The sequence below is a fragment of the Rhinolophus sinicus genome, chromosome 16 (genome assembly GCF_057876585.1).
Source record: "Rhinolophus sinicus isolate RSI-liver-muscle chromosome 16, RSI-T2T, whole genome shotgun sequence".
Taxonomy (NCBI): domain Eukaryota; kingdom Metazoa; phylum Chordata; class Mammalia; order Chiroptera; family Rhinolophidae; genus Rhinolophus; species Rhinolophus sinicus.
In genome coordinates this window covers 6,043,484-6,068,474 of record NC_142516.1, presented here as the reverse complement: position 1 = coordinate 6,068,474, position 24,991 = coordinate 6,043,484, and the positions used below count along the sequence as shown (strand labels likewise).

The 24,991-nt window shown below is 53.9% G+C and overlaps 1 long non-coding RNA gene across 3 annotated transcripts in view; it reads left to right on the top strand.

Moving 5' to 3' along the window:
- The first annotated feature begins 5,244 nt into the window (after window positions 1–5,244).
- The window catches only part of LOC109445926 (uncharacterized), a 38,234-nt gene continuing 18,487 nt past the window's right edge, over window positions 5,245–24,991 (top strand). The window contains exons 1-2 of one of the 3 annotated variants that reach the window (XR_016019342.1): window positions 5,245–5,747; window positions 9,542–13,250. This is a non-coding gene — a long non-coding RNA (uncharacterized LOC109445926). The other 2 variants (XR_016019341.1, XR_016019343.1) reach the window with 2 other exon arrangements.

Here is a 24,991-nt window from a genome sequence, read left to right as displayed (position 1 = left end):
CTGTGCCCTCATCTGAGCGCCAGCAGCCAAAGGGGCGGGGTTCTGTCCACGCGACGGTCAGGAAGCCGCTTTGCAGAGATCCTTCCACCAGGTCAGCTCAAACCAAGTGGCGCCACTGTGAGGGACCTGCTGGGGCCATGGTGACCTTAGCCTCTGTGGGGTGGGCTGAGAGGGGGCCACTTCGAGAGAGGTGGGGGTGCAAAGAGCTCAGAGGCCATCTCAGCCCCCAGACAATTGAGTAAGTCCAGGCCTCAGCCTCCACGTTTCCCTGTGGAGACAGTGTACCTCCCTGACCCCAAGTTCCATAGGTGGGAGAAATTAGAGTGTCAGGTGTCTGTGGCCCAGAGCTCGATGACATGTCTGCTACACTAGGGGACCAGGGATGGAGGACAGGACAGCCAGGACAGCCCCAGAGCTCTGAGCTGCCTTTCTGAACACAAGGAGCCAGGGGTTGTACAGCCCTACAAGGGAGTGTCCTCACTCCCTGGCTGCGCTAAGGGACACGACCAGGTCAGCACTTACGTGTAATGCCCCTACCAGAGACGGGCCTGGGCACCTCCTAGCGTAGCCCTACACCTTCCCCTTCCCATCTGCTTCAGTCAGGCTTCAACTGGAGACTCAGAACCAATAGGAGGGCTATGTGAAGAGATTTATTGCAAGGAATTGGTGATGCGATTGCAGGGCCTGGCTAGACAAGTCCAAAATCGGACTGGCAGGCGGGAACTCTGGGCCTGGGCTGACACTGCTGTCCCCACCAGAACTCCTTCCCCATCAGGAAAGCCTTGGCTCTGCTCTTAAGGCCTTTCAAATGACAGAGTCAGGCCTACCCAGAATATCGAAGACGGTCCCCCTACTTCACGTCAATCGATCATGGGCTATACTCTCACAGGACACCGAGATTAGTGTTTGATTGAAGAACGGGGACTGTAGCTTCACCAAGTTGACATTGACTATCACAACAGTTTTCCTCTGTCTAGCTCCTTCCAGCTCCAGCACCTACTCTCAGCCGGTGGCCCCTGCTGGGGAGGCGATGGGGGGAATGAATTCAGCAGCCCTCCCAGCTCTCCTGGGAGGATTTCTCCCCTGGACTCTGCTCTCGGGCCATGTGTCTTTTGCTTGTGGAATCTCTGTTAACCCACTTAGTGAGCCCATGTGAACCCAGCCTGGTGTGGAGCCATCAGCCTGCTCGCTGCCCTCCTGGGGGAACCCCAGAACCCAGAACCCAGGTTTGCGTAGTTTTGCTGGCCCTGCAGCCATGCTCTGGGCTAGACTCCCTGGTTAGGCCCGGCTCTAGGCTGCAGGAAACCAGCCCCTGGTTGTTTTGTTTTGATTGCACAACCCTGGTGCAGGAGGCCAGAGCAGACATCTGCTGTTTCGGCCAGCCCAGAACCCACCCCCATCCCCGATTTCTGGCAAAGCCCCCCAAGTTCCTCATGGGGAATTCCCCCCGTGTGCAGCCTGGGGAGTGGGCTGTCAGTCCAGGTGCCGCGGTCCTTCCTTGTCAAGCGATGAGCCTGTGGCCCCGGCTGGGTCACCAGCCCGCCTTCCCTGAGGACAGGTATTTGTTTTGCATCCTGATGGCCAGTCCCTGCAGGTAGTTACAGAGTGTCCCCTGCTCTCCGAGATGCCCAGGTTGTGTTCTCACTGGGGCCCGCCTGCTCTCCACCTCAGTCTGGCGATGAAGCCCTTTTTTGCTCAAGGCAAAACAGTTTATTTCTGTTGCTCAAACCTGACTGACTAAACGTGAGTGCTGGTCCTGCTCTGCTCAGACTCGCTGTGTGACCCTGGGCAGATGGCCCCTCTCTGGGCCTTAGTTTCTTCAACTGCGTGTCTAAGCTGGCCTCCAATGCTGACACCCCAGGCTCCCATGGCTGTGCAGCCAACTGGGACTCTTGTGGATCAGCTGAGGTCTTCTCTGCCCTGAACTAGGGCTCCCTGGGGTGTGTTTGGTGGGGGAGGGGAGGTGGTAGTTGGGGAATCCTTAGTTCTACTTCCTGCCATGGGTACTGGGGCCATAAGGTTAAGGTACTCTGTACCAAGACCTTGCTAAGTTGACTTCGCACAGCTAAGCTGTTACTTTAATAAGACAGTGGTCCATCTCTCTTTAAGCCATTATGCCTTAAATTTTTGAGAATCTGATGAAAGCTGTGGATGCTCTCCCTACCAAAAACATCTCTCCATCCATGTCTCTCTCTCCTTCTCCCTCTCTCTCTTTTTCTCACACACACACACACACACACACACACACACACTTACTTTAATGTAAAGTTTCAGGAAGAGGGTTAGGAATAGCCTTCAGACACCTGTCCTGTCCTGACCCTCAGGTGAGCCACCTCTGGGTTTATATGACACATAACCAGCTTTGGTACACATGTCAGTGGCCAGGCCTACGTCGGGTCCTTTGTGAGCATCAGCTCATCCACTCAAAGAGGATAGCATTTGTGGTAGAGATTGTTGTTTTCACCAAACCCTGGTTCATGATTTTCCTCCTTGGGCATGCAGAGGGACTACATTTCCCAGCCTGCCTTGCAGTTAGGTGTGGTCACATGACTGTGCTCTGGCCAATGGAATGTGAGCTGAAATGATGTGCCCACCCCTGTTCTAGCTGGGTCCATAAATTCCTTCCATGTCATCCTCCACTCTTTCCCCTTCCACAAGATTATTGCAGAGGAGGGTAAGGCCCTAGAAAATGACAGAGCCCCAAGATGAAGAAGCCTGGGCCCCTGAGTGACTGTGTGGAGCAGGACCCTGGCTCCTCCCCTCCACCAGCCCAAAGTAGACTGTACCATGAGCAAGAAATAAACTTTTATTTGGAGGCTGTTTGTTATAGCCGTTGGCCCATTCTAACTAAAGTAACATTTTTATTCTCCCCATCCAGGGAAGTGTCTTTTTATTCTAAAGGAACCCATCTTGGGTTTCCTTTAAAATAGCAAGCTCCCCGACTACCTTCAGCCTGGGATCCCCCAGGTTGGAGAGTGTGCACTGCTGGCCTTGTGCCTGGTGCCCACCTGAACTCAAGGCATCTTCTTCAGGACCCCAATTTACAGCTTTACCCCTCGCCCTCAGGCCCCTCCACCCCAGCTTTCCTCATTTTATTATGTCTGTAGTCTGGGGCTCTCTTGTTCCATTTGGTGGCCTCCCATTACTTTGGCTGTTGTCTGGGGTCCAAAGACCAGGGTTTGGGGGCAGCTGTGTCTGTGTTTTCCTCCCTGACAAATAGCTCCTTGAAGGCAGGGCCTGAGGCTGGTTCACTGCTGAATTTCCTTCTGCCCACCAGAAAATGAGCACACATTGGGAGCTTCTGAAATGCTGAGAGGGTTGTTCCCAGAATCCCATTTTCCTGAGGCACCTTGGATTCCTGAGGAATAAGTTGGCCTCTGCCTATGGTTCATTTCCTAAATGGGCTATAGCAAGGCTCGGGAAGGTGGAGGCTGGGAGCCTGGGCTGCCTCACTCTGGCCTTATTTACCAATCACAAATTGCACCCCAGCCCCTGCTCTGGGCCCCTGCATACGGGGAGACCGAGAGGTCAATTATATCCCCACTGTGGGCAACCCTTTCCACCACTGTCCCTCAGAGGGAGGACCACCCCCTACCCTTTTAACTATTCAACCGGCTTCCAAACTAATGTTAGCCTTTTACAAACCCTTTCGCCTTCAGTTATCTTCGAAACAATAGTATTAACTACTTGCTGTGTATGCCAGGCCCCAGGTTAAGCCATTTACATCTTTTTAATGCCTCACATCATGTCTTGGAGACGGAAGCCCTCATTATCCCCATTTTACAGATGAGGGAGTTGAAGCTCCAAGAGCCCCTTTCCAGCAGCCCCCGGGAACAGCTGTGAAGACAGTGGCTGGGGTCTGGCCAGGCAGGCGTGCTGTAGTGGACAGGGCTCCCCAGGGCTGCTTTTCTCCTTCGGAGCAATGAGAGAAAAGCTTCTGGGAGAAGAGAAGGGCGAGCTCCCAATCCCACCCCCCTTGGATCCCTCCCCTCCTTTGCTCCTTTCCATGGCTCCTAGACCCTCTGCCCACACCACCAGCCACTCTGACCCCACCCGGAGCTCATCTCCTCTCCCTCTCCAGTTCCCACCATCGGAAGCTTGGCTGTTTGCTTTCTCCCAAGCAGACCCAGGGAGCGATGCTTCTCCGAGGTTGTGTGTTCACTTTGCAAAACAGCAGAAATTTATAGCCCAAGTAATTGATCGCGGTGCTGCCGCCTCTCTCCATCTCACTCGGTGTCCTCATTCTTTTCTCCCCACTCTCCTTTCCCTCTTTTCTCAGTGCACCATCTGTGGTGTCAGAGAAAAGGAAGCCAAGAAGGGGGGGTTTCTAGTCACAGCTCTGCCAATTACGAGTCACATGAACCTCAGTTTCCCCATCCGCAAAACGGAGTCGCTAATAATACCTGCTCACAAGTGTGCTGGGCTCCGTGGATGCTGGGGCTGTGGGGAGCACGTGTACAGTGTGACTTCACTCCCCAGAGCAATCCTGTGAGGTGAGTGGCTTTGGGGTCCACCTTCCAGTGGGGACGCTGGGGCCCAGAGAGCGCAGGGTGTTTGCAGGCTCACAGAGCTGGTCAACAACAGCCCTGGGGCTTGAACCCACATCAGTTGTGTTGCAAAGCCCAAACCATTAGGCTACACTGCCTTCCTTTCCCCCAGGGTCAATCAGAACAGAGGTGATCCTCACCAGGCATCCCCATCTCTATGTTACTTCATCCTGGGGCTAATTATGGGAAAGGAACAGAGGCCCTTGAGGTGAGGGGAGTGCTTTGCAAACTGTAGAGTGCTCTGACGGAAGGAAGCTTCACAATCATTTCCATCCCTCAAATGTCTGGGAGCCGCGCTGTGACCTAAGAGCTTGCCTGGGCCTCAGATTCCTTCCATCCTTCCTTCCAGAGACTCTGCGTGAACAGGAGCCTCACACCTGTCAGGCCCCCACACCTGCCAGCCTCCTGGTACCTCCAGGGAGGTCCACAGAACCTTCTGGAATGACCCACAAAAGGACCCTGGAGAGCACTTCACTTGCCCTTCACAGGGTAGATGAGGCACCCAGGCCTCGGAGGGGAAGCCCGAGGTCCGCAGGACTGGCTGGAAAGGCCGGTCCAGACTCCCACTCAGTGCTCACGGTGCTGTCAGCCATTCCTGCTTCTGTCTGTTCGGTTCTGGGGGGGAAATATTTCCAGGGCACGAGAGCTTGTTATTTTTCCTTCCACTCTCTTCTCTTTCTTGTTCTCAGCCTAGCTTCGTCTGTCTCTGCATGTCTCTCTGTGTCTCTGTATCTCTCTCCTAGCTTCCAGCCTGCAGGTGAGGACTTGCTTTCCTTCCATGCTGGGCCTCAAGGCCAAGTACAACTCCTCTCCCACTCCCTTAGCCTCCAGGGCGCCTCTGCATGCAGCACCCAGTCTCCTCCCTTCCCCATCGCAGCCCTGGGGGTTTGCAGCTGGGGGCAGCCCGTGCGTTTGGTTCCCCCCTTTCTGTAGGGATAGGCGGCTCCAGCCCCTCTGGCTGCTTGCTCCCGCCTGGCTGGCGGGTGGAGATGAGAGCCGGCTGCAGAGCTGGGAGCCAAGCAGCAGCACACAGAACAAACAGAATTTTTTTTTGCAACTAGAGGGGGAAGCACAGAGCTAAAAATAAAACGAAAAGATCAGTATCTGTCAGTCTGACAGCTGATTGGCTGCTCGGAGATGCATATAATTACCAGCAACTGGCGCTGGGTAGGCAAAGCCGGGAGAAACTGCTGAGACGAGGTTAGGATTTAACCTTTAAATTCTGGAGCCACCGGAAGCCGAGGGGAGGACGACAGGCGTCGGTGCTAATGAGGCTGGGGGGTGGGCGGTGGGCGGTGGGCCGCCGAGTCCGGGGCAGGTCCGGGGGGGCTCCTCCGGTAAGGCCCTGGGAGCCCTCCGCCCTGACTGCCTCCCCCATCAGACTGGGAGTGCGTCTGATTGGGCGGCCAGGAGGCGGTGGTCCGTCTGCCCGCCCAGGTGGGGGGTGGTGTCTTCCGGGAAGTCGGGGTCTCGAGAGTGAGTGAAAGGGCAGCCTAGGGTGCTGTTCCCTGCCCACTGGCCTCCTGGAAAGGCCCACCCCCATCCCCACCCACATTCCTCTGCTTTCCCCTGCCTGGTGTCCGTTTTCCAACCCATCCCGGCTCTCCGTCCTCCTTCGCTGGGAATCACCCAGGTCCTGGCCTTTTCCTGCTCTACCTGGGGAAGGCATCTTGGCACCTCCGACTTGTCCTAGGTCCCCAGGGATAGAAAAAAAAAGCAGGCCTGGAGGGATGTTGTGGTCTCACTAAACCTCAGTTTCTTCATCTGTAAAATGGGGGAGATAATAGGTCCGCCTGACCATTTATTTGGCTGATGCTAGGGGTGCATTCGGCCCAGCCTTGCATCTTGAGTCTTACCTGAGCCAGGAGTTAGGAGATGTGGGCCAGAGTCCTAGCCAGGAATTGTCCTTGGCTTTCTCTTTGAACTGGTCTCCCCATCTGTGAATTGGGAGTAAGAGCTCCTGCTCTCTGACACAAGGGGTAGGGGTGGAGGTGGAAAGTGGGAAGGGGAGGGTGCCAAGTGAGATGGTGTAGGTGACAATGCTTGGTAAACTGCGCCTATTGGGGGAGGTGGAAGAAAACTTCTCCTAGCTCCTTGAACCCACCTTTCTCCCTTCCAGGCCTTTGCCCAGGCTGTGGCCTCTGCTTGGAATGCCTTACCTTCCTCTCACTCCAGCCCTTCCCTTCAGTGCCTCTTCCTCTGGGAAGCCCTCCCAGACACCCCAGCAGCTTCTCTCCCACCGCCCCCTGGTGTCTCACCTCATAATCAGACCCTGCTTATCTGCCTCACACAGGACTGTAAGCCCTGTGAGAGCAGAAACCACACACCTGGCAAGGGCCTGGCCCCAATTCCCTCAGGAAGTGAGACATTCAAATGCCTAATATGGGTCCTATGGCCCTAGAAGCCAGAAGGAAGCAGAGCCACGCTGCCCACGCGGCCTCAGTTGTTAGGGAACCATCTTTCCCCAGTGCTTCAGCAGGCCCCAAGTTCCTGGGGAATACCTGGCCCTATCCTCTGAGCAGGTGACACTCAGGGGAAGTTGCCCGGATGTGCCTCTTGTGGAAGAGGGAGAATGCCACCTTAATGCCACAGTCCCAGCCCTTGCTGCTCCCTCCTCAGAAAGTGTCAGAGCTTTGCTATCAGTCCTGGCCCTTTCCCTGTGCTCGGTGGGGCGGTGGGGGGAGCTGCCGCTGGGTGCTAAGACCTAGAAAGTTATTGTGGGGAGCTGCCACACGATAACTCATTGAAAACTGTGTTGTTGTTATCCACATTTTGCAGATGAGGAAACTGAGGCACAGAGTGGGTAACCAACATGGCAGAGCCTGGATACAGCCAGTCCCATGTCTCGTGAGGCCAGGCCCAGCAGCCCCTCCCTCTCTGAGAAGGATAAAAGATAGGTGCCAAGAAGGGAGTTGTTTCTAGAGCTGTTACCGCGAGACCTTCGGGCAGATAGACTGTCACAGAGTCTTGAGAATGGTTTTGTGTGTGGTGTGCAAAGGAGGTCCCATTTGGTGTCTTTTTGAGAGACCAGGAAGATTTAAACTGCTTTCCAGTGATTTGCGGATGTCAGACTGGTGTTTCTTTTGCATGTGACGTGATTATGAGACTGGGCCCCTCAGCAGCCCAGTTTTATTCAGGTTACAGTGGTAACAGAAGGAACGAAAGCTATTTTCCTGGACTGAGCGCTCACCGTGTGCTCAATGCTGGGCTCAGTCTTGACTTGGATGCACACTCTGAGCCCTCACCACCAGCCTGAAATAGAGATTATTCTCATCCCTGTGTTATTTCTATAGAGCTGGTATCCGAATCTGTTAGTCTCTACATTCACTGTCTCCTGTTAAACAGTGAGCTTGGTGAAGGTCCCAGTCTGGTCTCTCCAATTCATTGCTGACTCCCCAGCACCCAGCACCAGGTCCACAAAGAGCAGCTGGACAGTAAAGCTTTGCTGGACACACTTCAGATAAAGAGACTGAGGGTCAGAGAGGTCACACATCTTGCCAAGAGCGCACCCCAGGTTTCTGTGGCTCTAGAGCCCAGATTCTAATCACTACCTCATGCGGCTTTTTGAGAGACCCTCTCTGAGATGCACACCTCAAGAAAGCCACAGAGCATGAATCCCCTTACTCACACCCCCACCCACCATTCTCAGGCCCGTACTAAAACCCAGGAACCAACTGAATCTTCCTCCTCCCCACCTTATCCTGGCTTGTGGACTTGGATGAAAGTTGGCCCGAGTTGGCGCAGTCTTGGGGCAGTTGCACTCTTCTGGAGTTACCTGGCTGTTTTGTGTGACTTGATTCCAGTTTTCCTTCCTTGTCACATTGGTTCCCATTCAGAGAAGTCTTTGAAGTGAATATACTTTACCATGTGATTTCTGATTCGGTTAAGTGCAGTTGATCACTGATCTCTGTGATGGGTCACCTGGTGCTGGGGAGTTAAGCAAATGTCTTAGAGAGGCTGGGGTTATGGAGCCAAGACACTGATGGTTAACAGCTTGACTCTACCACTCTGTGACCTTGGGAACCTCATTTGACCTCTTTGAGCCTTGGCTCCCTCATCTGTAAAATGGTAACATGTAGGGAAAGTAACCGTCCTGATGCCTGGTAGGAGGTGGGGAGAAAGAGGTCAAGCTTCCTCTTTTAAAAAATCCCATTTTCCACAAATAATATATGATTCTTATCCTCATACTTTAAGAGATATTTGCTTTAAAAAAAATCTGAACACCGCTCAGTACCTGAGCGCCCAGCATTACGTAAGTTTGGCCCCTGGAAGGCTAGATGGTGAGACCCCACTCCATCCAGGTGTGTCCAGCACAAAACTCACCTGCTCAGGCTGTCCTTACACAACCCCAGCGGTGCCAGTGATTGGGACCGCTATTGTCCAGGCGAGGAAAATGAGGCACAGAGAGGGGGTGGTTAGGGTTTCGCAGTGAGAAACTGATGGGACTGTCTTTGGACCTGGGTGCTCTGTTCTGCTGATGAACAAATTGGGGTCCGCTTCCAGCATGGGCTAGGGAGTGACATCGTCCCGACTTTGGGTCTTGACTGCAGGGCACCAGGAGAGCTGTCAGGGCACAAAGATGAACCACAGGTGGTCCCTGCCCTGCGTCTCTTAGGAGAAGGGGACACGTGGACAGACCAGTGAAAACGTGGCAAAACAAAGGGCACCCAAAGCTGTGTAACTGACCCATCCCATAAGGAATTGCTGGAAAGACCCCTGCAGGACCTTGGCTTTAAAAAAGTCCCCTAGTTGGTGCGTCGATATCAGAGACCTAGGCCCTTTGCTGTGGCTGATGGATGGATGGTGCCTTTTTTTAATACCTCAAAGTGGACTCCTCTTGGGTTATATTTGAAACACAGTTGGCTTGTCCACTGTGGTGTTCTAGTCCATGGTCGTGAGACCTCTGGCCCAGGGTCTCCAGCTCCTGCTACTCAGACACATGAGGATCATTTTTAAGAAGAAACTGTGTCTGTCTCTTCCCCCACCTCCCCAAGCCCTGTGCCCAGAGGTGACTTCAGGTCCTGGATGGGAGGATGCCTTTCAGTTATGAGCTCCAGGGTCTCCACAACCAACGAGATGTCTCTAGACAGAGGAAGAGCGCTCAGGCGAGGGGCTGTGAGGTGAAGCTGTCAGTTGATTGCAAGCCCCCTGCATGCATCGGCCTTCAGAGCCCGGCCATTGACCTCTGAGCTCTCCTGACCAGACCCTCTAAGACCTCAAACCTCCTGAGGGTTGAGGTGGAGGTCGGAGGAGTGGAGGGGAGGACTCTGCCTACAAGGAGCAACCGAGGCACCACCATGGCTCACAAGCACACGCGGCCACACCCGAGGTGCGAAGGGAGGTGCAGAGCTGAGGAGAAGCTGCTCAGAGAGACGCACGCCTGTCTTGTTGCAGGTCGCTACAAGAACTTCAAGTGTGTCCATGGCTGGTTTCCTCCAGGCTCCCCTGAAAACCTGCAAGCAAGAGCCTCCACATTGTCCTCAAGGTCAGGGTTCATGGAGAATGTGGCATGAGGAGCATCTGGTGAAGACCAGGGATGGGGGCACAGTCGGCCCCTTGCGTCCTTGCCTCCCAGGCGACTCAGCCCAGCCATCCCATGGGGCTGCCTCGGCACCCCCAGCACCAGTGGGGCTGGGTGGGGGTGGGGAAGCACTTGCTTTGTTTTAAAGAAAATATAAGAAAGCGGGTGTCACCGCTGAAAAATAATTGAGACAAATGCCCTCCCTTTAGTAACTCAAGTTTCTAAATGAATTCCTCTCCACATTCCCACCAGAAAAGTCCCTCCTGCTGTTATTGGCCCCAAGGCCCTTGTTTGCCCAACAAGCAAACTGTATCTGTTGAATAATATAATCTTTCTCATTTGGGGTTAATCGGGGGCAACTGTGATGCCTGCTCAGCTCCCACCAGCCCAGAGAGTCTGAATAGGCACAGTGGGTTGGTAGAATCCTGCCCAAAGCAAAGGAGTATATGTAGGTCGTGGTGGCCCGGCTCTCAGTAAAGGTGCAGTGACCATCAGGGACTTCAAGAGGCTGTAAATAGCCTGGAGCCCCCCCAGACAACCTTTGAGGGCCCCCCAGGGAACTCCAGACTGGGAACCCCTTGGCTAAACCAGTTGGAATGGGGGTGCATCTCTTTGACAACCCATGCAGCCACTCCCATTTCCCCAGAAAGGAAGTCCTGGTCACACCAGCAGGGTGTCCTGTCTGGGGAACTCTCAGTGGCTGTGGGGTCAGCCTGACTCTGCCATTTACTGCTGTGTGACTTTGGGTAGATGGCTTCCCCTCTCTGAATCTCTGGGTCCCAGTGCCTACCACCTGGGTTGTGGGTATCTTTACTGTTGTCACTACCTCTTGTGCAGGTCTCCTGACTTCTCACTCTGCCATGCCGTGATCATCTTACTGGATTTCTGTGATAAAATGGGGATGCAAAGGTATAGGGAACACACAGAACCCCTCTGAGAAGCAGTCTGCGATGGGACAGAGAACCTGAAAGGGGAGTAAGCAGAGCAGGCATGGCAGCCCATGAGAGGGCAGGCAGAGGGTACTTTGAGACGATAGTTCTGGGGTGCATCTGAGCACTCCCCACCTTTAACATGCCTCAAATCATGTGGGGATCTTATTTAAATGTAGATTCTGATGCAGAGGCCTAGGCAGGACCTCCCAGGTGAGGCTGATGCTGGGCCAGCCTCTGAGTAGTGAGGCGTCCACACCAGCACCTCTGGCCTGAGGGAAGAGGACAGGATACTTGTTTTCTGGAAGTAATGGCTCCAGACTGGCCCGAGAGCCGCAGAATGTCCACTTCGGGAAAGATGAAGCAACATGAGGGTAAAGCGATGTTTTTAACCAAAAAAAAAAAGACCTCTGCTTCCTATCAAGTAGAAAGATCTCTGTTCCCACCCCCCATGCAGCCCCAGGGGCCCGAAAGAATGTGGTTTTCTGAGCACAACCTTCTCTTGCTGAAGGGGGTGGATTCACTCTTAAAAACTTGCCTGTAAAATGAATTGTTCTATATCAAATGCTATTTTCCAGTGGTTCGTGTTTTAAGATCATGGTTGCATTCTGAGGGGTGGAGAGTTCAAGGGTATAGTGTGGCCCACAAGTCATGGCTTCGGAGCTGATGAGAGCTGGAGCCACAGAGTTTGGGAACCAAATCCTGAATCCCAAGTGGGTCCCCAAATGGACTGTGGTCCAAGGCCAAACACTGGCCTAGAACCCTGACCAATTGTAAGAGTGATGGGACCAGAGGAGACCCAGGGCAAACCAGCCCCGTAAGTGGACAAGAAGCATAGACAGACCATCGGTTATTTTTGGCCGGCCATCTTGCCTTTATGTAAAATCCCGGGCTGCACTCTGAACATCAGGTTGGGAGTGGTTTTGTTTTGATACCGGGCACAATCATGTAATGTGCTCAAGGAGCCTGCTGCTCTGACAGGTCGGCTATTTTTCCCAGAGGCCTTTGAAGCAATGATGCTGATGTTCCGAGAAGACGGCTGAGAAGTGTTGAATTAGGAGAGTGCTGGGTTTCCCGGCCCACAGGGCTCTGCGCTGGGAATCTCGAATAAGAGACCCACGTCCACATTCTGCCTACATTGGATGGACTTTCGCTTTCCTGAGCATTTTCTGGGATCAGTATTCCGAGGAACACACTTTGGGAACCCAGTTAATGAAAGGTCCTCAGAACCGGAAGGTCTCTCTGGTTCTTCTATTAGTAACCTCATCAGTAATGAGTTACCTGCATAACAAATCACCCCAAATGTAGTAGCTTCAAACAATAAGCATTTATTAGCTCACAGTTTCTCTGGGAAAGGAATTCAGAAGTGGCATAGCCGGCTGGTTCTAGCTTGCGGTCTCTTTTGAGGTAGCAGTCAAGCTGTCAGCTGGGGCTATGGCCATCGCATGGCCCGACTCAGCCGGAGGATAGACTTCTCAGAAGGTGCACTCACATGCTTGGCAAGGCGGTGCTGGCTGTTGGCAGGAGGCCTCGCTTCCTGGCCTAGGGGCTTCTCTGTAGGGCTGCCTGAGTTTCTTCACGACATGGTGGCTGGCTTCCCCCAGAGGGAGTGACGCAAGAGAATAAGACTGAAGCTACAGTGTCTTTAATGACCGAGCCTTAGGCAGCACATGTGGTCATTTTCTCCGTGTCCTATTGGTCATACAAGGCCGGCCTATTCTTTGTGGGAAAGGCCTACAGAGACCCGAAGACCAGGAGGTAGGAATTGTTTGCAGACTGTCTTGTAGGCCGACTAGCATGGTAACCATCACTTCAGTACAAGAAGGACAGGTAACTTGGCTCATTCACACCGTTGGTTTCGTATCATTTAGTGCCAGTTAATAACTTAGAGAAGTGAACCTGCTAACCTGTGACGTGAAGGGCAGAGGAGGAGATCAGGTATTTATCAGGCACGCCAAGCCCTAGTGAGCAACAGCGAGAATAATAATCCAGCCCCATTTGTTGAATGCTCACCTGTGCCATCCCTGTCCCCAAGCAGTAGGTTCCACCAAAATTTCCAAGTTAGGCCACTCATGTCTACAACATGCATAAAATGAGATTTTTGGGGGTGTCATGACCACTACAGCAACACAGGCTGCTCTGCGTTCTGGAAATTCAGACAAAATCAGTGACTCGCGTCAACCCAGGTGGAGAAGATTGGAGTGGAGAGTAAACAAGATGGATAAATGCCGAAGATATACAAATAATAAACAGGTGAGATCAAATATTTATCTTGTGTACATTAACAAGACGAGGCATCAGGGTGAGCCAGGGGAACTTTTGGTTTCCTGGAGCCCCATCGCTATGAGAACTGGTCACATCTCCAGGCTGGGAGGCAGTGAGGCCTCCGTAGTGAGAGTGTCCCCCTGGGTGCCCAAGGCACCTGTATCCAGGCCTGCCCATGTCTGCCATTAGCGGTGTGATTCAGGCAAGTGACATCACGGTCCTCAGTTTCCCGTCTGTAAAGTGGGGTGATCCTGGCAAACTCTTCTGGTTGTGAGGAGGATTCAGGGAGACAATCCCTGCCTGAGGGCTCTGGAATGCTTTACCACGGCAAAGCTGATGGGAGGTCACCGAGGTGGTGGCACCAAGGTTCAAAGAATGCTTATAGAAACACGATTGCCTGGAAGGAGTCTTGCTCTGTGACTGAGGATGGACCCACAGCCACAACATAGACATTAGCAGCTGCTCAGGCCTCCTACAGGGAGGCTGACCTCAGCAGGCTGGAAGGGACTCAGCCCCTCCTTTCTGGGGGCATGTGCAGGCACAGAGCCCGCCTAGCCCCTTCCTGTCCTGTCCAGCAAGATTTCAACACAGGGAGCGTCCTGGGCGTGTTTTCCGTTGGGAAGTCCCAACTCACTGAGCAGGACTTGGGGAGCTCTGGCTAAATTTGCTGTCCTAACAAACAGACCAGGCATAGAAAAGCTGGGAAAACAGAAGGCAGGTGCTGGCGCCTGATCCTATAGCCTGGGCCTGGGCTGACAGAAATGGTCTTTGGGTGGGGCTGGCCTAGGAGCACCTGCCTACATCCCTCAGGGCTGTGTGACTCTGGGCAAGTGCCTCCCCCTCCCTGGGCCTCAGTTTCCCCGGCCCCGGGCTGGGCTTCTTGCTGGCCCTCAGTCTGTTCTGAGGAGTCTGGGGCTGGCCAGGTGGACACAGAACCCACAGAGTGTGAAGGGGGCGGATCTAACACACCCCTTCCTGTCCAGTCTGGGCAGCTGCATTTCATCTCTTTGGTATGTTGGTGTTCTGAGTAATACTTCATGAAGAAAACTAGAAGAAGGAAGAGGAGGAGGAGGAGAAGAAAGGGAAACGTATCCATAGCAAAAACCATACCGTCTTAAAAGTTTCCCACCGACTTACTATGTCCCCTGGCTCATTCCTTCAAGCCCTAAGGGAGCAGAGGTGTTGACTCCCTCCCCCAGCTGGGTTTAGTGACTGCCCATTTCCAAATGGTTCTTAGTTGTCTGGACTTGAATCTCTATTTCTTTGGGCCTCTGCCTCCTGAAGTGACCTGAGGCTATGAGAGATGGGGAAAGGAAGGGGGCTTTGGTTGCGGAGGCCGTAACCTTGGCACGCTACCCTCCTCTCTGGACACGTGCTATGGGCATCTGGGAAACATGCCTCTTGGGCCCCCTGTGCCAGAGGCATATGCACAGGGGCCCGTCCAGTGCTGCCACCCCCACTTCCAGTGGAAACCTGGACCAGCCGCTGCCGCCTCTGGGTCCCAGTTTCACCTGTGCAGTGAGGAGGCTGTGGGCCTGGATGATTGCTCAGCTCCTCCCAACTTCAACACTAATTGCTGCATTTATTGAGCTCCAGCTGTCTGTAGAGTGGTGTCTAGGGTGTGGGAGGGGAGGGCCCCATTCTGGGAGGAGGGGCCAACCTGAGCCTGCTGCCTCCAGCTGGCCTGGGGAGGGCAGGGCTCAGAGCGCCACGCACCCCCCACCCCAGCAGAACCTGGTGCCAGGTGCAGGTGCCAGGCTGCCATTCGAAATGTCTCCTGTTGGTGGCACTTTGGCGTGGTTCAGGTGTTCTGGTCTTAAAATATATTGGTTTGTACGTGAAAATGTGCTGGTTCCCTCTTTCCATTAAGGTTCTGTTTTTCATTCGAGTAAATCTCAATGCCTAGAGCTGGACTTGACCTGGTCATTCCCCAGGTAAAATCCTCCCATGGCTCCTCACTGCCCTTAGAAGATAGTCCAAGCCCAGGAGTGGCCCCAAAGCCTTCTGCAGCCTGGCACAGACCAAACTCTCCCACCTGGGGGCTCTCCACCCCTCACCCCCTCTCCTCCAGACACACAGGTTGGAATGTTCCAATCTCTCTCTTCTGTCGAAAGCCTCACGCTTGCTGCATCCTCCCCCTGAAACACTCTCCCTCTCTTCTTCTCATGGCTCACTAAATGTCACTTTCTCCAGGAAGCCCTCCCTGCCTAATTTTTGTTCACCCTCTGGCTCCCCCTGTACTTCTCCTTTGTAGCACCCCTCATTGTAATGATCTGAAAACGCCTGTTTATCTGACTCCCCCCACCACTCACCGCAGCATGGGCCCCGTGAGAACCTCCTGGTTAGATTTTCATGCCTGGTGCCAGGCACAGTACCCAGCCCCACGGGGGAGCTCTGGAAATGTCTGCTGAGTTGAATCTGTGGCGAGAGACTGTGTGAGCATGACATACGGCCTGCTGATCCCTGTTGGTAACCTGGGGCCAGCCAGGGCTGCCAGGGATTCACCCGACCCTGGCACTCAGAGCCTGGGAACCCTGGCACCGCCGCCCAGCCCCATCCTCCTGCCTGAAGGCTCTGCCTGGAAGGCGGGAAGGGGTTAAGTGTTTCTGGCGGCCTCGTGCTGTGTCTGCGGCAGTTCCCCCTTCCGGGGCTGCAGCAACCGAGGTTGGCCAGGAATGTTTGCAATGCAGAGCTAGGAGGGAGGGCGGGCTGGTGGAAGTGGGGGCCTGTGGAGGCTGGCCGGGCCAGGCTCCCCAGTTGAGCAATCGCCCAGGCCCAGCCGGTTCCTGTAACTCCTGCCCCTCCCGCCTTTTCCCGCCCTGCTGGCTTCCTCCACCCGCCTGCCTGCCGGGCAGTGGGGGCGGCCGGTACTCTGGGGCTTGCAGAGGAAGGTAGAAGCCAGGGGTAAAAGGGAGGGGCTTCCAATGAGAGACAGAGAAGGAGTGCAGTCAGCTCAGCCACCTCGGCCCAGAGAGGGTGGGGCCTTTGCCCAAGGTCACACAGCAAGGTACCACCGAACTGGGCCGCACCCTGGATTTAGCCTTTATTGTACCCATGGCACCAGAATGCAAGTCTACAGAGCGGGGAGGTCATGTTGCCACTCAGGTGGGAAGCTCTGAATCTCAGGGGACCTTCTCCCTCCAGCCCTGGCCTGGCTCTTCACTCAAGCCCTGGGGTCTCAGAGAGGATGGCGACTCTCATCGGGCTGGGTGCTGCCCACCATGACCTCCCAGCACTGTCCGCTGCCCAGCCTGTCTTGGGGATACTGGTCACCTCCATTCCTTGCTTCCAGGAGCATGGAGTCAATGGATAAAGGCCAAACTTGACTAGTTTTCCAAAGCCCCATTTCCTTCTTTCTTCCAGTTCCCTTCAAGGAAGGACCTTCATGGGTGTCAAATATTCATTTGAACTCAGGCACAAAGGGATTTCTTTCTCCACAAACACATACTTTTAGGGGAGCAGAGTTCCCTGACACTGCAGATGAGCTCTCTCTGCTGACACAATTTACAAGCGACCTCTGGGCAAGAGGTTTCTGCAGTCATTCAGACCCGATTTGAATCCCAGCTCCACCACCTTTGAAGCTTCGTGGCGTGGCACCTCTTTCTGGGCCTCAATTTCCTCATCTAGAAAGTAGAACTCAGAGAGGGGCCAGGTGAAGTGGGCAGCGCCAGTCTGGCTCTGCCAAGACTCTGGGTCACTTGCCTTTCCTGGTACCACAGACTTTCAGTCCGTTTGGGGCTTGTCAGAGTGTCCCCCGCCCATCTAGGCCCTGGGTTTTGCCTAAGCTGCCAGGAGATGACGGGCTCAGCAGCCCTCAGAAGTGCCACCTTGCCACATCTGGCTGGAGTCAGCAGTGGGGTTCCTGGGAGCCCACATCTCTGGAGGGTGGGGTAGATGATCCGTGTGAGCTAGACGGTCCTGTGAGAATCAACACCACATTTACAGGTAAGGAGGTTCATGGGAGGAGTGGCTTGCCCCAAGAGAGGGATTTTAATCTACCCTTTGCTTCGCCCCTCTTTATTGAGTCCTTACTGTGTGCCAGGCAGTGACTGACCTATTTTAATCCAACACGCCTAAGAGGGAGATATCCATTTTTTAAAATGAAACAGAGAGGTTGATTCACTTGCCAAAGGTCACACAGCTTGTACTAAATAGAGCCAGACTTTGAACTCAGGCCACCTGCCTCCAGAGCCTGTGCTTTTGGCCAGTTTCCTCCACACCTGGCTTGGGATCCAGGCTCTGTATAGAAGGGCTGGACCCCCTTGGGTTAGTAGCTTAAGCCCCAGAGCCACAAAGTGAGGGGGAACTCTCCAGCACCCACTGGGGGTGGGGCTGGGGGAGGCACTGTCCTAAGTTATCACGATCACCGATCACCGGGTGGGGCGAGCTCAGAGGGGCCCAGCCTCTCACTCTAGGGCACATAGCCCCCTGAGCCAGGACTCACGCCCAGGGTGATGATGGCTCCCCTTCCTCTGGCTCCCTGTCGGTGGCTCCACCGAGGCCATGGCTGGGAAGGACCCCCACAGCTGGCTGGGCTCCGGGACAGATGGACAGATGATGGCTGCCTGCTCCCAGGGCCTGCGGGCTTTGCTGCTTCGCCACCTCCTCCTGAGCAGGTTTCCTTTAAGAAACCAGAAGATTGATTTCCTGGCCGGCTCTGCGCCGAGGAGCCCGTCCAAATGGTTTGCATGTCTGCATTTTTTACTGCTCCGTTTAATATGTATGCAAATGCCGGCCGGCTGCGCCCGCCGCGCCGCACAGTCACACGCGGCGCCCCATTAAAGCGGCCGTCCGGGCGCGCGCCTCATTCGAGGCGACGGGCTCAGCGGCCTGATAGATGGGGTGCGGGGACGGAGACAAATGACGGGCTTTTGTAATTTCTTTCTCCCTTTTTTGGGGGGAGGGAAGGGGGACTCAAGACTGGAAACAGCAAAGGAGATTTAAATATATGCAAAATTGTTTGTGGGGCTTTTTTTGGGGTGGGGGGGTGGAAACCTGAACTGGGAGGAGAGGATTCAGTGTTTTCCTCGGTGGGAGTCGGGCTGGAGGCTGGAGGAGGAGCCAGAGCCCCCACAGTCACCTTCTGGCGGAGAGAGCCTCTTTGCTCCTGATAAGCTGTCGCGATCCTATGGGAAGCTCGGCTTCAGCCTCAGAGAAAAGGAAAATGCTGCTGCTTTTCAGCCGGGTTTGCCAGGGAGGCCACTGACTGCGAGTTTTCCCCATTCCACCCCCCTCCTTTCTTTTCTTGGGCTTATAGGGCTTATAATGTGAAAGTATGATGTCATTTAACTCACCTGAGCCCTGTGAGGTGCAGCACACCCATTATACAGATGGGGAAACTGAGGATCCCAGGAGCCAAGTTGGCAGGGTGGGGGTAGTTGGGACTCAGAGCCTTATCCTTGACCCCCACAGCTTTCAGTCATCTCTTGCTCTGTAGAGTTTGCTCCAGCTATGGATGGTGGGGCAGGATTGGCCCCCACCACAACCCATGCTCTCCATCCTGCCCACCCCCAGGGTCCTACCTGCCCCCACCTGCCGGGTAACACAAGCCCACATCTGACTGAGCCTGAGGACTGAATCCCAAATTTTCAAAATACTGTGTAAGCCTAAAATTTGAGGTGTGAGTTTTAAAAGAATTTTTCCTAATTTCTCAGGATTTTAGGTGACATGTGGCAGTGGGGGGGGGGGCAGCCTGGAGGGTCATGTGAAGATGGGAACATTTCACAGAGGAGGTTCCAGCCTATAGAGAGGGCCGTTCTGGACCAGACAGCTCAGACCCACTGGAGAACCAAAGTTCCAGAGTTCTCTGTGTGTGTACCTGTCAGTGTGTTACATCGGTGTATATGTGCAAGTCATTGTGAGTGTGTCAGCATGTCTGTGTGCCAGTGTGTGTGTGTCAGTGTGAGGGTGGGATTGTGTGTGTCCGTGAACACACGTGTGTGTCTGTGTGCACGCATGTGTGTTGAGGTGACAGCAGCTGAGAACTCTTGTCCTCGGCTGGCGAGGAGCTGGAGTGTGAATTTCCCTGTGCGTTTGCATCTCCCTGAGGGTTAGGCCTCCCTTCTCAGGGACAGACTCTGGCCTCCCTGTCCCCCTAGCTGGGTCTGCTCCCCTTTGCAGCGAAAGCCCCTGTCATTTCAGCTGCAGAAAGGGGGTAGGACACCCCACCAGGCAGCTGTGAGGAGGGGAAGATCCCCCAAAGGCTGAGGCACCCTGAATGCTCTGCATGGATGAGGACTTCCTTTAACGTGGGGTGAGGTTTAGCCTGCTACCTGGTGGGTAAGCCTGGGGTTTCTGGGCAGGAAACCAGAGGTGCACACAGCTCTCTCTGAGAAGCTCTCCGTGTGTGTGCGTGCTCGCACGCGTGAGTGTGACAACCTGGATTTTCACAGGTCGATTCATCCAAATAGGGAAATGGCTCTCCTCACTCAAATATCTTCGGGATGTAGGGGAGGTCCTTTTACATCTGACGAGCTCCTCTGGGGTAGACGGGGCTTTCAGAAATGGCCCTCCTGACCACTGGCCAGTGGGGAGCGTTTGGGCGCCGCCATCAGTCACATGAAGACAAACCTGGGGAGACGTCCGAGGGGTTCCTGAGCCCTGGTGGGGGTGTAGGATGTGTGTGTGCTTGAGACAGTGTGGGCGAGAGTGAGGGTGTGTGTGTGAGACTGTGGGGTGCACACGTGAGTGACTGAGGGGGGTGTGCCTGTGTGTGCCCGGCCGGTGGAGGGGGGCATGAAGCATGAGGCTCTGCCACATTCATCTCTGAGTTGTCTTCACCAAGAACCAGACTTTGGTGGACTCTCTGGGATCCTGTGTCCCCTCCCTGCCGGCTCAAGAGATAGCAACAGCCCCCCCCCCCACCTCATTGCCTCAGTGACCTTGTCCTTCAGCCTCCCTTTCTCTCATCTCTGCAAATCCCATAGCGCCACAATCCCACTGCTCTACCTGGGACACCCCATTCGAACACTGTAACCTCCCCTTCCCCCAGCAGCCAGGATGGGCCCTGACGGCCACCTCCCAGAGTCCCACTGCAGCCTAGAAAGTTCCCTCTGACCTGCCCCCACCCTTCCTCCCTCTCCCACGCCCACTCTCCTTCCTCTCAAGTTCACCAGCCCTGGAGTCCCAGGAGCCATCTCTCCGGGAGTTTCCCCCTAGACATGCTCACTGCCCCCCTCCCCTCAGGAATCCTCCCTGACCACCCGCCTCCCTGGCCCTGCCACCTCTCACATCCCATCTAGCTGCTTGTGTTTCATTTGTCCACTCTCATCTACCACACAGGAATGTGAGCCCCAAGAGAACCTAGAAAGTGGGGGTGCTCAGTCAATTTCTGATGTCTGTGAGCGTGTCGGGCCCCCGCTGCAGGCCGCACTTCTTCTCCCAAGTGCAGGTCCTTGCTGTGGGCAGGGCGCATGCACCCACCGAGGCCCAACCAGATAGTGAGCCCAAGTCCTAAGGCCTGCCTCCACTCACCTATGTCCTGAGACTGTCCACCCTTCTTCCAGGCCTCCTCCAGGTACTTCCTTCCCTGGGCGGGCCCCCACCACCATCACAGCCCCAGCGGTGCTAACCGTATCATCACCTGTAGCCTCTTTGCACTGCTGTGTCAAGAAAGTTCTTTCACTAAGAACCATTCTGAATGGACATCAACAGGCCCTTCTCTGAAGGGCCCCTCTCCAGCATCCTATAAAGCCAGCCACGCCCCCCATAGACCCAAAGCCCAGAGAACCAAGGGTGGTGAGCCTGGGGAGGGGGTGGAGCCTTGGGTCTCCCCCCAGAAGGAATTACTGTGTTTGTGGAACTGCTTGTTCAGCACCCTTCTCTGGCTACAGGAGGGCAGGACCTGGTCTTCACGAGGACCTCCCCAAACCGGCCGAGAGCATAGTCGTCACTCAGCGCATTATCTGGTTGAACTAGATAAGTGAGAGCATGGAGGAATCAATGACAGCATGGGCTGCGGCAAAGCCTGTCTGAGCTTCCTGCCCTGGGGCCCCCTTGGGGTCCGCACCCTCACTCCCCATCTGGTTGGGGGGCTGCTATGTGTGGATCAGCTGAGTCAGGCCCTAACCCTGGGCAAGGGGCCACCGTGGCTCGGGCTGATTTTGCTGACGGGGCTGAAAATGTTCTGCACCTCCCTCCGCCACCCGCCATTACTCATGGTTGGCATTCATCCCCAAGCAAGGGGGTCCCGTGGAGCAGCCCGAAGCTTCCCGTGTGTTCCGAGGAAGGGGTGGCCGGAGGCTGGGCTGTGACAAGGCACAGTAGGAATTGTGAGCAGCTGTTCTGAGTGCAGTGACCACATTTTCCTGAGCTGAAAAATTAGGACACAGGATGTAGCTGAGGGTTTTCTCAGATTTGTTCATTTAATGAGTAGAAAAATCTTAACAAAGGCAAAAAGTTAAAGCATATTTAGTTATGTAGGTAATGGATTGTCTTAATTGAAAAGAATCTGAGTTTCCCAGATCAGGAAAATTCTGGAAATTAATGATTTGATGGGAATAATATTTGGGGAGCTCCTGGGTCAACCCTGTCCTTTGTGCCTGCACTCTAATGGGGAGCAAAACAGGCGTGATCCTGGCCTCAGAGAGCTCATGTGGGGAGGCTGACATTCCTCACATAATTTCACAATTCAGTGCTGTGAGCAGCCTTGAGAAGTGCTACAGGGGATTTACAGTTCCCATGTGGACGGGGGCGGGGACGTCCAGGACTTCTCTGAAGATGTAATGTTTTGAGGTGAGACAGAGGCTTTTAGGAGTTAACTATTGAAGGGATGGGAATGGAGTAGGTGGGGGAAGCCCATTTCAGGCAGGAGGGAGAGCACATGCAAAGGGCCTGTGGCAGAAAGGCACGCTGGGTATTGGAAGGAAAGGAGGGCAGCCCGGATGACTGGGATGTGATGAGTGAGGGGAAGCGAAGCCTGGAGATGTTGGCAGGGGCCAGTCTAGGCAGTGCCCACCAGTGTGTAAGAGTGTGGTGGACTTTCTCCTGCTGGCAATGGGGCGCCATGGACAGTCTGACACAGGCGTGGCCTGGTCATATGTCTGGATGTTGGTGATAATGAGGATGATAGTATGTTGGTAATTATACAAATGTTTAGTGAGTACTTACTATGTGCCAAGCACTATTGCAGTCATTTTACAGATTTAAAAAGTGAGGGCTGGGAGGGGGAGTGACTTATCCAAGGTCACACAGTTGTCAAATGAAAGTCAGCCTGAGCCTGTCTGGCTCCAAAGTCCCTGCTCTTGTCCCACACACAAATCTGCCCTTATCTGGACACGGAAGGCCAAGGGACATGCAGCTGACCCCCACTCCTGCCTTGCTATGGATCTGCCTCCGCTGCTCTGTGTCCCAGGCCTGGGTGGGGACTCGAGGTCACAGGGTCAGCCGGGGCTGGAAAGACCCTGCTCAGTTCCTGCCCAGGCCCAGCTGGGGAAGTAGGGGTTGCAACATCAGGCTGAAATTCTAGAGAAGTTGGGCCCTGAGCCAGGGTGGGGCCTCCACCCCAGCCTGTTCACTGGGGCACAGGTCACATTGCAGCCCCAGGAGCACAGCCCACTCACCTGTTTGGGGGTCAAGGACTTTGAGATGTGGCTGCATTATTCCCAGTAGCGGGGCAGCACCCGGCCTCCTGCTTCCTCCCTTAGAAGCAGGCACAGATGATGGCACCACTATAGACCCACCAGTGGCTTTAAAAAGTCCTTATTTCCCCAGGGATCATCAGGGAAATGCAAAGCAAGACCACCTCACACACCTGTCAGGGTGGCTACTACAAAAAAGCAGAAAACAACAAGTGCTGATGGGGATGTGGAGACGCTGGAAACGTGTGCACTGTGTGGGAAGGTACCACGGTGCAGAAGCTGCAGAAAACAGTATGACGTTGCCTAAAAATTTTTAAATAGAATTTACCATATGATCCAGTAATTCCACTTCTGGGTACAAACCCAAAAGAACTGAAAGCAGGGTCTCAGCTATACGTACAACCATCATTGCAGCATTATTCACAATAGCCAAACGGTGGAAGCAACCCAAGTATCCATCAACAGACAAGTGGATAAACAAAATGTGGTGTATCCATGTAATGGAATATCATTCAGCCTTAAAAAGGAAGGAAATTCTGACACCTGCTTCAGTATGGATGAACCTTGAGGGCATTATGCTAAGCCAGACACAGAAGGACGAATATTGTATGATTCTACTGATATTAGGTACCTAGAATGGGCAAATTCATAGAGACAGAAGATAGAATGTTTGCCAAGGCCTGGGGGGCGGGGGAAATGGGGAGTTATTATTTGATGGGTACAGAGCTCTGGAGATGGAGGGATGGTGGGGATGGTTGCCCAAGAATGTGAATGTAGCTACTTAATGCCACTGGACTGGACACTTAAAAATAGTTAAGATGGTAAATTAAAAAAATAATCCTCATTCTAAGTTCTCTCAAGTTGTTAGCAGTGGACTTTCTTTTAAGTTGCATTTATAAGAAATAAAGTGTCAGATGGCAGATGTCGTCAGGGCAGTTAAGAATCACAGATGCTGATGCTCCTGGGTAAGTGACCTCCCCTCTCTGAGCCTCAGTTTCCTCATGGAGGAAATGGGGATAATGGTGGTGCCTCCCTGCTGGGGCCACTGTGAGGATTTCATGATGCCACGGAGGTGGTCTGCCCAGTGGTGGGTTTCCAGAGAGCACTCAGCACCCTACAGCCTGGCAAATATTCCTCAGGTTTCGGGGTTTGGGAACATGAGCAGCACGGGCCCAAGTGGAAGGAGAAAAGACCCCTTACCCCACAGTACACATGGGGAAATTGAGGCCTGGAGGAGTCAGGAGACTTACCCAAGGTCTCTTGGCTTCCCTGGAACCAGAATATGGTTTTCCAAATCTGTATTGGTTAGCAAGGCTGGGTTGTGTTGCAGTAACAAATGATCCCCTCACCAAATTGTCTCAACACAGCAAAAGTTTGTTTTGCATCCAGTCTGCCATGAGGCCGGGTGATTCTCCAGGCAATTGCCCTCCATGGGAAAACTCAGGGATCCAGACTGCCTCTGTCTTGTGGCACCTCCATCTCTGGGTCACTGAGACAGAGAAGAGCGTCACTTCCTCCCACAACACATTGGCCAGCACTGGTCACAGGGTGTCAGGTCCTGAGGAGGACTGGCTGTGGGTGAGACCTGGAAATTTCTATTCACCATCTAAGTGGGGTGAAGGCCAGCGGATGGCTGTTTCCAGGGCATACACTCCTAGTGAACCGAGTCGAAGAGAAAAGACTTTAAAGCTGGAATTATTCCCCCTCCTGCCTAACCCCCCAGCTCTCTTCTTGGGCAACCAGTCACCAGGGCTATTCTGTGGGTTTACAGCAGGGTGAGTGTCAAGATGCCCCTCTTGAAATGTAAATGAAGGTTTATTGTTCTTTTTCCCTCCTTGAAAAAGCAGGCAGGTATTTGCCCCTTGCTCTTCCTTTGGGCAGCACGTTCACATTTATATAATCAGTCCCCAGATGGATGTCTAGGGGGTTTCCAAAGTTCTGCTATTATAAACAGTGATGCAATGAATTTCCTGTGCCTTTTCCCTTGTCACCTGAGCGAGTGTTACTGTGGTATAAATTCCTAAAAATGGAATCGCTTGGTCAAAGGGCAGGTGCATTGAACATTCTGACAGTTCTCTGGCAGCAGCTGCGGCCTCCAGGGTCAGGAGTTGCTTTTAAGAATAGTTGCTAATGGAGCCCAGTGAGTTCCAG